Source organism: Cotesia glomerata, linkage group LG1 (genome assembly GCF_020080835.1).
Source record: "Cotesia glomerata isolate CgM1 linkage group LG1, MPM_Cglom_v2.3, whole genome shotgun sequence".
In the NCBI taxonomy this organism is placed as follows: domain Eukaryota; kingdom Metazoa; phylum Arthropoda; class Insecta; order Hymenoptera; family Braconidae; genus Cotesia; species Cotesia glomerata.
In genome coordinates, this window is record NC_058158.1 from 6,430,016 (window position 1) to 6,446,970 (window position 16,955).

Sequence of the window (16,955 nt, forward strand, 5' to 3'; positions counted from 1 at the left end):
CCTCTTTAATTACTGTCAATTGTCGAGACACACGGGAATAATGTCATTTTGCTACTCATATTATTATTATTATTTAAGGTATTTTATAATTTAATCATTAAGCTCGAGAATTTAATGTCTTGTTATTTCTTGCTTAAATAATTTATTTAAAAGTATAAATTCTTTATATATTGCGATTAAATTTCCACTAAATAATTATAAAATTTATACAAGAGTCTTGAATATTTAAAACTAATAATCAATGACAATTAATGAAATTTTAATAAATGCAATCAATTGAATTGCAATGGACATAAATAGCTTAGTTGAGTAGCAAAAAAAATGTTGAATAAATGTTTGTTTGATTTGCATAGAATCGACTTAATATAATGAAAGTTAGTCTTTCAGGTCGTCAACAGAAAGGATTCACGAAAGGCTTCATTAATTCATTTCATTTTAGCGCCGCGTCTACAATCCTCATCCCTTTTATTCTTATTCCTATTAGACTCTACTTAGTTACTTACTTATATTCTTATTCCACTTACTTTAATCGCTACGGTTCTTACCAATCTCCACTTGTTTTTACGCTTTATCCCTTAAGGCTAATTCATTAATTAATTCCTTCTCCTCAATCCACCATTACTCTTATATTCACTGTCATCCCGCGCACTTGATTAAGGTGGGGACACCTTGAATAAGCTTAATCTTTTATATATATATATAGAGAGAGAGAGAAAGATATATATCTACCGACATTCTTCCTTTTATTTTCTCTCACATTTATTCTTTCTCTTTTATTCCTTATACTCGGTACTTCCTCTGTACTATATACATTCCCTTCTTTTGGCCCTTTCCGAGTAAAGGATCTCGGCAGTAAAGTAGTTGAGTCTTGTCCGTACTCTCGGTGCTAAAGTCGTTTGGGCCACTCGCTAATTACACTAATTACTAAATAAAATGCAATTACGCTAATGGTACTGGCATTTGAGTAGTGGACGAATACGATGAGCAAGACAACGACAACTACGAATACGGTCCTCACTATAACACGTCCGACGCGACGTTTGTCCTTGTGGGTGATATTTCTTCGACGTTTAAATATTTCCACATCCTGTCAACACTCACAGCGAGATATGTCCCGAGATGGCAATCATTAATCACTAATTGATCGTACATTTATGTATTTTATTCGCATATTTTATTTTTATTCCCTCTTAAAGTTTTTTTTATTGGTTAATTAAAATTTTTTTCCCCTCGGACTTTTAATGATTCTTTATAATAAGTTTCTTTACTTACACTCCGACTCATATTACTGAATATTAATTGGCAATTATAATTATTAATTATTAGTAGTTTGGAAAATTCAGTTATTAAAAAAAAAAAAAATTAAGTTTAATACTATTTATCGTTTATCGTCGGCTTTTCAATATCAAGAGACTATTTTGAGTGCTAAAATGAATACTTTGGGTGGGTTACTTGTTCGATTGTGTTTGAAGTCAAGTGTAAGATCGCGAAAAAAAAAAAACAATATAAATGTATAAAAGAACCGGATAAAACCGCGAAAAAAAAAAATTCGAGTTGAAAGTGCTAGTGAAGAAGATACGGACGATTTGAAATGAATCGAGCAAACGGACAGACGTGACAGACATAATTCCCTGGTAAGAAGTACTTAGGGATTGAGGGAGGGCGAAACGATACTACTGTGAGACACCTGTCGATTCCCATTGGGGGAGTATTGTAGCTTACAGTCTATTTGCTATAAAGCTACAATCGATGTATAAATTTCCTTAACTTCTACTCCTCTGTAATACTGGCGAGATTTTATTTATCAACTACAAATATTCGAGTACTTCATGCGTAAACGGTTTAGAGCTTGCGGTTCGCTGGGTGATTTCATTTCGAAGTACCAAATAGGAGGCTTAGTAAACGAGATTGAAACATGAGCTTTTCTATCAATTTTTCATGCTTCTGTTAACATCTTAACACTATATATATTGAATTTTTTTCAGAGATTATTAATTATAAATAACCTGTGCGAATAAATTTTGACGACTGTTAATTCACACGGGTATTATTTGTCAATGGGGTACATCGTAAGCGGCTTGCTATTATCTTTAAACAGTAGATACTTGTGTTATACTGCGCTAAGAGTAAAATAGAGACTGGAGAGAAAGTAAAATTAAATTAGAAACAGTTGTAGAGTAATGGATTATACACTAAGATATTTTGCATCTCATGCCAACGAGCTCTTTCACTATCTTAGGCTTTAATGAACTAAATTTAACGTGATCAGTACAAAATTGTTCGAGTGTATGTTTCACTCGAATTAATTCATCTTATCTAATCTATAATTCTATCATGAATCGTCTTTAAATAACATCAGTTTTAGACAATTATATTAAATGTTTTAATATTCTCAAATTTGTTGTATCTCTCTATAGAAAACGATTTTTGCTATTTTTTAATTATTATAAATGCATTCTTATAATGAAATAATAATAAGCATTTCATACGAAGAGTTAAAAATTTATTATGTTAAATGTCTTTTTTTATTATTCATATTAAAGCATATGTGTTGCTGTTTAATTACTCATGGGTACGGGGTTTTAATTAGCACTGACATGCGTAAGTGTATGTGTGTGTGAGTATCTATGTGTTTCTGAGAGTGTGGGAGTGTAAACCACGGGAAAATGTTTAAGGCTTTTTCTATTGCATCCACAGTTGAACGTTTCATACCTCTTCTCGTGGACCTCATTAAGCCGTAGAATAAGAAACTACGATAATTGCCGTCGACAATGAATCAGGATCTCTCTAGCGTTTCGATATCTCTTGACATTATTAATTTGACCGGAAGAATGCAACTTCTCTCTCAAGTTCTTCGCTGCACTCAAAGAATAAATGTAATTAGCTAATTAGTCAATGTCAGCCAATTCCCGGCGTAATTGATTGATAATTACTGATTGTCAATTAGATATTATTTCTTACATGTCGTTTGATTGAAACTGCTTAGTTCGTACTAACAGATTAAAAATTCAATAATGAGTTATGAAAATTATTATGTACGAGTATGATTGCTAGTTTATTTTTTAATTAATTTTAAATTGACTTCTTGAAAAAATATTTTGTAAACACATTTTAGTGGAGTCTGAAGCGCTGTAAGTGTTAAAAATTTGCGATCTAAGAGCTTACGAATAAAGCTTTGTATTATTATTTCAGAAAATGTTAGAAAAATATTTTTTTCGGACCAACCAGAGACCTTAAAAGAAAATCGACAATTGTTTCGTATCATTTAGTCGAATAATTAAAAAGAATTTTTATTAAAAAATAAAAAAAATTAAAAAATCAGTATGAAATTTTTGTACTGAATCGCGACTAATTTAATCGAGTATCCCCATCTCGTCTCATTGAAGCGTTATGACTGTCGAAATCGTTGACTAGCATACTAATGGCAATAGCCAAACGATTCGGTAGATTCTTGTCAAATTTCGATCGACAGTAAGCTATCACTAACACTGTATTACTTAAAATACTAATATATAATACCATGCAAATATTAGTAATACTCAAACTGGATACTAGTGTTTCGGTAGGCACTGCGAAATGTCCACACTAGAACTAATATATCGATATGAGTTTTAGGGGTACTGTGCAAAAAGGGTTGTACAGACATTCATATACACGTACTTGTGACTGAGTGTGTGAGTGAAATTCGTTATGTGTTGTACTGAATAAAAGAGAATTGATTTTACTGGTGGATACTTTGTGAAACCAAACCTGACCATACTCTCGCCATTAACAATGATAAAAATAATCCAATCGTCTCGTTCGTTTGATCTATCAGTATCTGTATTATTATTGTTGTCATTTAGTTATTATTATTATTACCCTTTTTGTACAGCGCTTTTTAAAATGCCGAGCAGAGTGGATTATTACCGACGCAGTGCTTTTGGAACATATATTGTTGAATGAAAAATAATATATTATTGGTAGAATTTAAATATAACGTAAAGTGATGCTCCGTGCACTGTCGATATTTTATTTACCTTCATTTTATAAACATCAATTATTTAACTTAATATCATTGAATTCGATATTCTTTGCGGCGATTATTTTTATCATCATTAAATATTTTATTTATCGTGAATATTTTTTATTTAATAAATAAAATATCAAAAGCTGCTTTTAATTTTCCATCAGCAAAAGGATTCGAGGATTTAAAAAATTATAATCATAAGATTAATTATGAAATAATTTATTTTACACATTCAATAGAATATTCGCTAAAATAAATTTTAATTTAACGATGGATGAAAATATTAAGTCAAAAAATAATAAAATTTGTTCTGGTAGAATTACAGTCGAGATATAGTGAGTTAATTGTGAATAGGAAGACTTTAGGGTAACAAGTCTGGTATGGAAGCAAGGATATTCCTTTATTACACTTTCTACTCTATACTATGGCATTTGACTGAGTCTGTATAAAGTTGGCCTAATCGGAAGCTTAATGTCAAAATAAAATGTTTCTGGTGTGTGGGTTTATGTGTGGGAGAAAATGTACAACTCATATACTTGCGGCGTAAATATTCGCACTCGCGAAGTAAAGAGAAGAGTAGTCTATGGAACATTTAATTCGACGTACAACATTCCGCCATACACACCACACCTGCTTTGCTGTTTCTGTTGCCCGTAAAAGGATAAAGTACTGTGCTGCAATGCCACATATTCTGTGCTATGTTTTTCTCGCTACCCTACTAGCTACTAGCTCTTATTTGCGCATCGCCCGTGAAACCATTTCTGTTTATATATTTTCTGCACAGAGTATCTGACGTTATTGTTTCACTGTGAAAACTCCGTCCGAGTACTTTTCTCGAGACATAAGAATTTTTACGAGTGTTACCATACACACTCTGTACTATCTCTTCGAATGAAATACTATAAGACTTTTATTTTATTGATTATTGTACATTTTTCATTTATATATTTGTTAGGTTCCTTTTTTTCGCTTCACAAAACATAAAGTTCATTGCTCAATTATTTATTTACTATGTTCTGTTTTTTATAGTGAGTGTTGATAAATAACTTATAAATAAGTGAGAATCTTTAAACTCATATTAAGAAGTATTTTAAGTAAATTTAAAAAAAAAAAGTGGAGATAAATTTCGTTCAGTCTCAATTGAATGCTTGGTTTTACATTCGTAGATATAATAAATAAAATAATTAAATGAATTTGTCTCCTTAAGTACCAAAAGCAAATAGATCTTTTTTCTACAAAATAAATTACATGGATAATTTGACAGTTGATATATTAATATATTTATTGCGATTGAGGTTAATTACTAATATAAATGTCTAGGCACTGTAAATGTCTAGCAAAATATATCTATGTATCTCGGGAAATACATTTGGAACTTTGCTCTGACATTTGATCGTGACTTCATATGTAATTCATACGCGGCATGTTCCGTTAACTGACAGATCGCAAACTTTTGGGAAATATTTGTCTGTCAAACGTTTTCCACGTCCACTTTTGTCCGACCATTATCTTCTCTAACCACTCCAGCAATTTCTCTTGTAGATCGACGTCATTTTTACTTGATAAACCAACGATTTTTATTTAACCTCTCTCGTTGTGTTTCATTTCTGGTCTTCATTCCCCCAAGAGAAAATGATAAACTCGTTACTCGGTTTCCTCTCGTCGGCGGTGGATAAATAGATTTATCATACATTCTATTCGTACGTGGCTTCAGCAACTTGTGGACTTTTAGATTAGACATCATGGGTACGTGATAAAAAATAAAGAACACTCAATAAACGTAATGAATCCCAAGTTATTTATATAGTCGTTTTTTTCTTTGAATTTAATTAACAATTTTTTTTCCAATAACCTAAACATTAATTAAATTTTTTTAATTAGGCCGTAAATATAAAAATAATTATAGAATTAAAGTCTTAACAATATATCTTATATAACTAGTACAAAGAGTTTGTATGACAGTCAAATATTTACGCGTAAACAAAAATTACTATAGAGTATACGCGGAAGATTATTTAACGTCGATGATGATGAAGAAGTTTGTAGATGCACGTGCACGCCCGCTGTTTACTCGTCGCAACACGAGGACATTAGCATACCAAAGAGGATTCTTGGAGTTGGCTTACGAGCGCCAAAAAGTAGCCCAAGGCATCGCACGAACGTGCTCTGTACTTACCGCGAAATGAATCAAGTGCCTTGCATCCAAAGGCGGGCAGGTGCTTATTACTTACTTCAAACTCCCCTCAGTCTTACTCTCTTTCTCTTATTATCTCTACAACATATCTATCTTTACGCTCCTTGCTTTCTCTTTTACGCATTCTTCAATACGAGACCATCCATATATTCTTGACCGAAAACCTCCCTCGCCCTCGGGTCATCCGAGGAGTTCTCTACCTCGATCAGTCCGCCGCCTCCTCAGTCTGCATTACCCTACACTATACTATCTATACACGTTATAATACTCAACTCAGAATTCTACATTCTACATATTACATATTGTAACCAGTGTACCGTATGTACCAACAAAATACCTTACATGCTCTTAGTTTTGGACTCCTCAAGCCCCAATTTTCGATCTTCTACCGACATTTTTATTTGCCACTAACTCCAACACCAGCAACTGCCGTGACAGATAATAGCCATATGAGTTTCTGTACTTACATACCTATATGTATGTTTATACCTATATATATATATATATATATATATAATGCGGTTGATCGATTCGATCTCTATCTATATTTCTTTGTACCAAAATACATGATATGATGTGGTGAAAGTTTTTGATTCACATATGCAATTGAGATCGATAGCAGGTGTTGTTCATTTTTTTCTTGTATTAATATTTATCACTTTGTGAATAATCTTTCAAAATGTATACACAGTAAAAAATTTTGCGATAATGCGTCAAAAAATTTTGTGTTAAAAATTTTTATGTTAAATATTTAACACTTTTTTGTGTTGATTTAATGGAATAAATGTGAAATTTACACATAAAAGTGTTAAATATTTAACACAAAATTTTTTGACGCAAAATTTTTTACCGTGTAATAATAATAATAATCATTACTATTATCAGAATCTGACCAAAAAATTTTTTTATTTAAAAAAAATTCATAAACTATTTAAAAGAAATAACTATATATATTCCTTCCTGGAATATGTGTGAATATTTAAGCATTCCAATGTTGAAATTTGTTCTCGAAACAATGTTCTCCCGATGGCTATTTTTGGGTTTTTATTCCATATAATTAATTAGCAGATTGGTATTCCGTGTGGGATGTTAATTATTTCGATGAAATTTCAAGTATTTAATGTAATTAAAATTTATTATAATTTAATGGTTTTAATAAAAACACACAGATCGGTATAAAGGTAGTTGAGTATTAAATTATTTAATCGGAGGTCTTACTTATCATGAATTATATATACCTACTATTGAGAGCTTTTTGAAGCGGTCAAATTTTTGGGTATTGAAATGTCTTTACGCAGGAGTTTATGGAAGCAGGTAAATTCAACCTCGGGGTTTAGTTGTACGAGAAGTATAGATGGAGAATGTGAATGCGCCTTTAATGGCGGCCATCCCAGAATCGCCTTGGGCGGCTATTGTCTCGGTTTATGCTCTCCCTACCCGACATATTCCACTCTTGTGACCGTATCGTCATGAATACATACACTACGTATAATATACCTATCATTATTATGGTTATTATCATTATTATTTTTATTATTGTTACATTATACTATTTGGATTTTTTAATGGTCTGGACATTCGAACATAACGTCATAATGCATTGCATAAAAAATTTTAAATCTTCGTAAACATGCAAATGAATAATAATAGTTTTATGCGAAAGCAGATTTATTTTTTTGACGAAGTAAGTTTTTAATGGACGGGTTATAATTATTTCATATTAACAGATTTAAATCTTGCTTTTCTTATTATAAATAAATATAAGAAAAATAAAATTGAATAATACTCGTAGAATATTTCCAAGTTGTAAGTAGATTATAAATTAACAAAAAATACACGTTTATATACACGGATTTTCGTATTATCTTCCGGAGTACAATACAAGTGGGGAAAATGGTTAAATTTTCGTGTACTTGAAAATGCACACGCGTGATTGTCTGTATATGTTTTGTCGAATATGACCGAGCGAAACAAGTGTAGTGAGGATGAGTGTATGGAGGTAAAAAGAGTAGCATAGAGAGAGAATGAGTAGCAGGGTATAGAGAAAAGAGGACATTAAGCGCTCACGAAAGTCCCTCGTACTCGTACTCGGTTTATCCCATGTAAACTAAGCTGGCAGTGTGCAAGCGGTCTCGTCGCTTTTCTTTCCACGAAAAGAAGAACAATAGGCAGATTTTATCCCGTGAGCAAGTACATAACAGTGGTACCGCGAACGCGAGTTAGAGAGTCCGTCGACCACTTCCTCTCATTCCTTTCTTTGGTACCCTCCCTTTCCCTTCTTCGCTGGTTTCATTCCAAGTGGAAATAAGCTTTCCACTTTAAACAAAATACACCATTGGAATTAACTTCTTAGTCTGCCAGTTATTACCCTGACTTTTATATAAAACAATAATAATATACTCCAAAAAAATTAAATATTAAAAAAGTAGAAGAGGGGCAGGCTGGAGTACGAATGTTCGAAAAATTATAGTTTTTTTTTTAACCAAACGATAAAACAAAATTAGGTACACACATTTTCTTTTCTTAAATCTTAAATTTTCAGATTTATTTATTTATATTTTATGTCTATTTTTTTTTTTTTTTTTGTAAAAACTGAAGCCGGATTGCCGAATAGTCGGTATTGTTAAATATTTAAACGGTTATTTACGTTCATCAAACATGTTGATCCGTACTAATTCAAGTCTAGTGTGTATTATTAACAAATTCACGAGATTTTCAGATATACCCAAGCCCGCCGTGTACATTGCGCGCTTTTTAATCTCTCAATGGTCCTCGACGAAAGCTCTCATCGTTGTTCCTCACTCTTCAGTTTCGCTTCGATATTCATATCTATATCTATATCTACATACATACTACACGTACTATATTCGTATTTATATGAATAGTTGAATATTTTTAGGATATTTTGCTACATAAATCCAGCTCGAGTTCTGTATCTCGCTAATCGTTTGCTAATATGTCAGTATGTATATTCTATTTCAGTTTTTCTATTTATTGTTACTGTCATAATCGTTATTTTTGTTTTTAAATCGCTCGCTATTCTAGATTCGTAAAATGTATTTTTATTTTTCGACATCCTATTTTTCATTTTAGCCATTTTATAAGTATGTCCAAGTACAAGAGGACGAAATATTTTAGGACGTACACGAGTGGATATGTTTCGTTTATTTGGTTGTTATTTTTATTCGTGCTTATTTTAACGAATGTGAGCTAGGCTGGTTTAATATTGAGACAAAAAGCAACTGGGGATAAATAGAAGGATTTCCTCGACGGCAAGCTGTAGCTAAGTTGGAAAATGGCTGGGCTTAAATATAAGGGAGCTAGACAATGTCATGCACAGTACCATGTACAGAACGATGGAGACTTTTCGAATGATAGTGATTATACCAGAGTGCATTTGAGAGTGTACACATGACCTCAGATTAGCGTAGTATATAATAGCCGAGACACTGCTTTTTAAGTATCTTTTACCATCAGACATTAAAAAAATTTCCCGTGGTTTTTCATACACGCTTTGCGTCCATTGTGATTGTCATTTTACAGATAATGAGTACGTTGTTCAAAAGTTTTCGAAACAAGAGACAGAAGACATCCTCGATGTACGATACACTCGATTTACTGAGGACAAAGTACTTGCACGCGTGTCATTTAAATGACGATTATTTTTACTGCAAAACAGATCGGAGTTGAGGATAAAGAGAAAATAAAGTAGGAAAGACAGTTATTTCACGTGGCCCCGGACCCAACAAATAAGGGCTTGACCTTAAGATAATGATAGTCTTTAAGCGCCTGGCGCCTCACATAACAGCGTTAAGCTATAATGATAGATCTCGGTCTTCCAGTACCACGCTCTTGCTATAAATCATTTGTTTTCTTCCGATACATAGTATGCATTACATACGCTTTGTGTGTGTAAAGAATGCAATTATTTATGTTTATACTCTTCACTTTATTTTATTTATATTCGAGTTAGTTTACTAGTAAAATATAATAATATAATTATAGAGTACACATGAGCATTTTTTTCGAGCTGCTGCGTTTTTTATAGCCAGAAGAATTATTATTATAAATTAAACGTAGTAAAAATTTTTTAGTGCTCCAGTAACTCAAAATTTATAAGAAATTTCTTTAGATTGACTAATTATTTTAATGACAAAAGTAAATTTAAAATGCAGATAACACAAAAGATAAATTTTATTGGGTTATATATTCTTATGTAAATCTTTATTCTTAAGAGTTCTCTTTCATTTCACATGGCTTTTATTGTATTAAAAAATAAAAAAAGGGTTGAAGGTTTCTCTTTATTCTTTCATACACTTTTATCCCATCAACTGCACATACCCACTGAGTATGCAGACGAATATATTTACTTAGGGTAATTATTTTACTTTAAAAAATCTCCCAAGTTCTACTTTGCTCGGTGTGCATATTCAATTATCCTCCGAAAAAAATTAAATTACGTTAAATTAATAACCTTAATAATGATAATAATAATAATAATAATAATATCTAATATCATATTTATTCGTATCATTACGTTCAAGAGATGGGTATGCCTAAAAATATGTATTTATTTAAATTATTTTACAGGAATTTACAGAAATTTTCCTAAAAGCTTTTTAGTAAGTTCAATGTATGATATTAAGTTGTCTTTATCCTTTTAAATATTGACAGGGACTTCAGAGAATTTTTTATAATTCACACTATCAAAGACCACTTATTTTCCACTTTACTATACATTAAAACCATTTCTATAAATATAAATACTTTTTGCACCCAGAAAAACACAAACAACTTTTCTACGAAAACAAAACTAACCAAGAAAATTCTATAATTTCAAGCTAAATATTATTAGCAATAAATTTTACAGTAAAGAGAATACAAAAGACACAACAAGGCGGTCTATTTAAAAGCCCAGTACAGGTAAAGAAGCGATTCCGTTTGAAGCACCATTTACGTTCGCGTGTCTCCAGTCATTCATTTCGTGTTTCTGTTAGATTATTGTGTCGCCAGTGCTCGGTAAATACACGACTTACCAAGGGTTTATTTATTTTATTGATTCCAAAACCCAAAGGGTCTTGAATTTCGCGTCATAGCTCCCTCCAGGTTCCCCAAACAGCGGTTCTTTATTGGTGTATATTATATTTAAAAAAAACCCAATGTGATACTGTATGTATATTAAAGTTATCTGGTATCTTTAATCTGCTTTACCTGAAAGTGTCACTCATGTACAGTTCGACGACCATAGAGTGTACAAACAGCGTACACCAGTACAGGAAAAAAAGATCTCAATCTTCTCGAATTTCTAATTCTCATTTCACCTCAACTCGTGTATAGTAGTTTATTACACCAACTTTAATCATACTTTATTCAATACCTCCATCAGATATAATAGGGCCGACCATTAATGACCGTTATCACTTATACTGGTATAGTCTATAGCAAGCCCTCGACAACAAAATAGAGTTTATAAATAAAAATTGAAATAATTAAAAACAAACTCATTATTTTTCAAGCTGCTAGCTGTTGATTAATCTAAAGTTACCGAGTTAAGTAATAAAAAAATAATATAAATAATTGAATGGGTTAGTCGAGTTAAAGGCTCAAACGGGCTAAAGTCATTGGTAGTGGACCTTACATGAGCCGTCGGAAGCCTTTTGGACATCAAAGCGTTCCACAAGGCTTCCTGGGTAATTAATTTTCTCCCCTTATTCACCTTGGCACGAAACTCCGTGGAAACGTTATTTCTTTACCTCCCCACGAACTAACGTCTTCCCTTTTGTGCTGGTACTGCTTAGCTTAGCTTTTAACTTTTGCGACTGTCGTTGTGGTAGTGACTATAGCGCCCACCAGGAGTCTATACAATAGCGAATGGGCCCATAAGTTAAAACGCTATACACTGAAGACTAGATTGTAGTGTAAGTAGTATAAGTAGCTGTATTTGTACCAGCAACAGTCGTAGTATTAGTAGTATCAGTACGGTAGTAGTAGGTATACTGCTTTTGTATACTTAACATCTTTCCTGCATGCCTCGGACGACCGCGGAACATGCGAGAAGAAAAATTACTTGTCACTAAAGCGTTATTTTATCGTTGATGTAAACATTGCCGCATGCTTAACCTTCGTCTCTTTATTTCTGTGTGAGCAAATACCTTTCTGACTGACGAGCAAATTATTTGATACATTTATCAACCATACTTTTCATAATGATTAATCATGCGGGATTTATCCCCCTCAACTTTATTTACACTGCCAAAGCTTTCGTTTATACAGTTAAAGCATGTTATTCTGCGTTACTTATCCTCGAATTTTCGAAGATTAGGTCTATGGCTAGGACTAGGCCCTACGGCTGATCATCGATGAAATTACTACTCGAAGTAGATAACATCGTTGATATTACTGCTTGTAAGTAGTTAAGGGCATAGCATTGATAAAAGACAAAGTACAGTTTGATGGAGACACTTTAGTGTGTTTTAGTGATAATTATCTCTTGTGATAATGATTAGTGCCTTCTTCGGCAGGTGTGTGTATGCATTAATAGCCAGTTAAGGCGGGAATAGTGTGTGAGAACAGGTGAATGTGGAATCCAATCGTAAATGACTTCTCAACATCAATGTTACACGCTCCTCCTTCTCAGAGCTTGCGGAGGAGTGGCTATCTAATGCGCCTGCGTTTATTAGCTCCACCTTTATTCGCGAACTCTCCAAGTTTCCCGCGCAATACCGCGCAGCGCGCAAAAAAGCTCAGAGCTTTTTCATTTTTTAACTGTCAATTGCTTAGATTATTCGTGTATAGTTGGAAATAGTCTGAGTTTTAGTTTTCAATTTTCAATTGTTTCAGCATTGTTGTACAATGTATCAATGTTTATTGATATTGTTTATGCGCGCGCTAGATGGCGCTGGTATAATCATTTATGTTTAACTAGACTCTTAGGGGGGGGGGAGATGATTACAAAAATTCTTCAGGTAGAGTGTAGACTGTCCATATACTTGTAATGCATCAGATGATCGTTTCTATCTTACTTCTGCTTCTTACTTCATGCTATCCTGATAGTTTTTTTAAGCCGACATTTCAATGTTTCATCCAGGACTAATTTAAAATTTTTAATTTATTGTCGAGTAAGTTTATTGAGGCTTGTAACTAATCAATTGATTACATAATAAAAATAGGGTGAAATTAAATTTTTATTGATTGACATTAAGGGTTAAACTATTGGCTCTGAAAAATGATTCTTTTAAGGATTTTTAGTGATTGAAATTTTTAAATGTTTCAAGGCAAAAAATTGTTCTTACATTAATAATTTAAGTTTTATGAATTTCAAAGCAATCGAGATAAAATTAATGCAATGAGGCAATGATTAAACGTATTTGATTAGAATGTATGCATATAAATAATTAAATTTGAGGAACAAATATTATGAGGTCCGCAAGCTCGGCATCCCCAGATGAGAATCCAGAGACGGTGCAGCCACCCTCGGCGGTGATGTTCAACGGGCAATCACCCCCTTGCATTTGCCAAGCGCACGCTCGTATTCGCAGCTTTCAGTCGTCCGCGAACGAGCGTCGCGAGTGTCACGTTATTCTTGGTCCTTCGTATCGTCACTGTCCTGACGCGAGGTCGAACTCTCACGAGACACGCTCACGCAATTATTATTCCGTCAATTTTTCTTCATATTAACTCACAATAAATCAAACCAATCCTTGTTTTGGAGCCAAACACATTTTTTTTTAAATTGAATTTTTTATAGACAAATTTATTTTAAAAAGTGGAAATTTTTTAATAAACTTATTCAAATTTCAAATAAAGTAATAAAAAAATTTACATACTTTGTGATGATTAATTACTCGTCGAGTAAATATTGAATAAATTTTCAAGAACCATTAATCTTTTTTTTTTTTTTTTTTACATTTTGGTATACTTTTATGTAAAAATATAACGTGCAATTTTTTCGAATATTGAATTTCAAATTGACAAATAAAAAAAAAAAAGTAAATAAAAAACATTACTGCTCGTGCTATTGTCATTCTCGCGTGTACACGATCAAACAGAGTTCGTGTGGATACCACGTGGTAGACGAGGGATCAACAAAGAAGGGGAAGATCAAGTTACTACCACTGATAGGCTAGAAATCATTTGGCCTTTTCGACGCCAGTTTACTATTATTTTACACCCAATCTTGTAAGTAATAAATTATGAATAATTACGTACAATATTTTCTGATTTCTAAAAAATGAATATTTTATAAATTAAAATGCAAAATGAATTATTTATAAATATATACAGAAAAAAAAGAATTTCTCGTGCAAAGAAAATTTTGATAAACACTAAAGTTATTTTCGAGCAAGAAAAAATCTTTTTGATTCAAGAAAATTTGACTTTGTTCAAGAAATTTTTAATCTTCCTTATATTTTCTTGAGCTAAAAAAAATTAACTCTTGACTGAAAAATTTTTTCTTTCCGTGTAATATCGTCTATTGTATTGTATGAATTTATATTTAGATTTAATTTTCGAATCATGTATCACGAAGGGTATTATGTATTTATTGAATGTAGCAACGTGAATGTGATGTAAGCAAGTTTGAGAAGTTTTAACGAGTCAATGGACAATTTGCCTATTAACCAATGCAGGTTCTCCCGGTAATGAAAGCCATTGTTCAAGTTATCTTGTTGACGATACTAACAATCTGGTTCTCTAGTTTATTGGTATGTGTATTCATATATGTTTCATTTCATTGTATACAATTTCTCTTCATTTGCATCAATAACATGGTCAAGTTCTGGGTACTTTTGTACACTAAGTTAGCAATTTCATTCGAGAGAATTTAATATTTTAATTTAATAGGGGAATTGTTTAAATTGGTCTAGTTTTTTTATTCGGTGAAATTGAAAAAATTTTATTGAATTTTTTATTTGAATGGAATGGAAAAAAATGAAATCGTATTAGAGAGCGATAAGCCGAAAAAAATTGATTGAAGAGAAGGTTAATAGTAGTATAGTAATGATAACGATAATTATAATAATATATTTTGGGTAAACGATAATTTGGTGACTTAAAAGCGAATTAAAACTTTCTCTTTTTTGTCTCTTTCGGTTAACAGAAACTCTCTCTTTCTGTTGGTCGTCCAAGGTTGTTATATAGCGATATAATACTGCACGAGTGTACAGAATATAGTATAGAAGTCGGGAGGCAGCGTGTCCCGGAGCGAAGCGGCCACCTCTTGCGAATAGTGTTTTTGTTTTTTTAGCTTAACGCGGTGCGGCTGATAGGTTCATGGTCGTATGTGTGCTGAACGCCACGGGCGAATTTGCGAGGCGCGAAAAGGATCCTGGCATGATTAGGAGAACAGCAAGAGCTGAGAGGTAGCACAGGACTAAACGTCCAAGGAGAAGAAGGAGAGAGGACGTGGGCAAGATAGAGATGAGCGAGAGCTCCCATAGCTACAAGAGGTAGACAAGGAGAAAGCGATATTGCGAATTCGAGATTTCAGACTCAAGGACATTTGCCCGGACTCCATATACCCACTCTTTTTTATTTTTTAGCCTACCTACTGCATACATACGTGCTCTGTGATTTTTAAACTACTGTAGGTACTATACTTTGATTTTATATTATGAAAAAATTTCACTCTCCGAGAAAAGTGTTTTTATCTTCACTTTCAATTAAAATTAATATTAAATTTCAAGTGATGAATATTTTCTCATTATTACCCATCTATCTAACTTATATTACATCGTCATAAAAGCAGTAAATAATTCTATAATGTAATAAAATACTTTTTGACAAAAATTACAATTTAAACTTTAATATTGCGTTATGCATAAATTAATTTTGATATTGCAGTATTACTTGGGGATTAATAAATAGTTTTTCTCTTTTTTTATTTTTCATTTACAGTAACGAAAATGAATTGAAGATAAGAGTGAGATAAAGAAATTTAATATGAAAAACTATTATATCGATCGATATCACGAGCTTTCATTGTAAACTATTAAAAATGAATTTAGATAAATAGAAAAAATAAACTTGATAATATGAGAGTAAGACTGATGATAGGAATAGCACGCATGTAAATACTCGTTTAACAGAGGTACGTACTAAAGTGGGCACTGTACGGTGTTGGGCCTTGTGGGTTAACCGTGTGCTCTCCCATCTCCCAGTCGATCAATATTACCCCGACATTCCCGTTCCACGAGCCCGCGTGTTCGCGGTAGGCACCCCATTGCTATGCCACCCCAAAAACCACTTTATATTTTAGTGGCAATGTTCTACAACCCTTGGTAAGACACTTTCGAATCTCCGAGACGCCAAGTCTCGTTCTAACTTTTTTGTAATTTCAATTTTTCCGATTTAACAGATGCTTTTTTTTACCTTTTTTCATTTTTTACTTTTATATTATTTTTTCCCGCCACTAAATTTCATTTTATACTGACCTCCATTTCAATATTAGATTTTTAATTTTATACTTTAAACTTTTTTTATTGTTCATTTAATGTAATTTGTTATTTATCGATTTAATCATATAAAGTTATCATATTAACCAGTCACGATGATAAATTGTCAGGTTTTTATTATTGCTATAAAATTAAAATTAAATCTAAAAAATTTATTACTGGAATAAATTTATATCGATATAAATAAGTTTGTATGAAAAAGTATTAAATTAAAATCTATTTCTTGAAAAAACGCTAATGTAAAGATAAAAAATTTTAAGAGTTTGATTAACGTACATACACTGCTACTAAGACGATATTA

At 32.3% G+C, this 16,955-nt stretch overlaps 1 protein-coding gene across 2 annotated transcripts in view; it reads left to right on the forward strand.

Annotated features, from left to right (window-relative positions):
* The window catches only part of LOC123275313 (LIM/homeobox protein Lhx9-like), a 209,919-nt gene that overhangs the window by 2,074 nt on the left and 190,890 nt on the right, over positions 1-16,955 (forward strand). Inside the window, exon 1 of one of the 2 annotated variants that reach the window (XM_044743348.1) lies at positions 14,179-14,381. The exons of the other annotated variant lie outside the window; for it this stretch is intronic. The gene's annotated coding sequence lies outside the window, so the exon portion shown is untranslated. Of the gene's footprint in view, positions 1-14,178; positions 14,382-16,955 lie in introns of those variants that run through there. 2 annotated transcript variants of the gene reach the window in all.